Here is a 316-nt window from a genome sequence, read left to right on the forward strand (position 1 = left end):
GTGTCTGGTGAGGGACTTCTTCGTGGTTCATAAGCTGTTGTCTTCTTGCTATAACCTCATGTATTAGTCCATTTCTTTTGCTTATAACAGAAATACCTGAAACTGGGTAATTTGTAAGGAAGCAATATTTATTACTTACAGTTTTGGAGACTGGGAAATTTTTTCCAGCAGGCATTTGAAACCATAAAGGAAAAATTCTAGGGAATACATTTGGTGAGATCCTTGAAGATGGTGACAGTGATGCAGGTTCTCACATGGTGGATAGTGGAGCTACAAAGAGAACTTTTCATGTGCTTTCCTTTTAAAGCCATCAGAA

The sequence above is a fragment of the Galeopterus variegatus genome, unplaced genomic scaffold (genome assembly GCF_000696425.1).
Source record: "Galeopterus variegatus unplaced genomic scaffold, G_variegatus-3.0.2 Scaffold12985, whole genome shotgun sequence".
Lineage (NCBI taxonomy): Eukaryota > Metazoa > Chordata > Mammalia > Dermoptera > Cynocephalidae > Galeopterus > Galeopterus variegatus.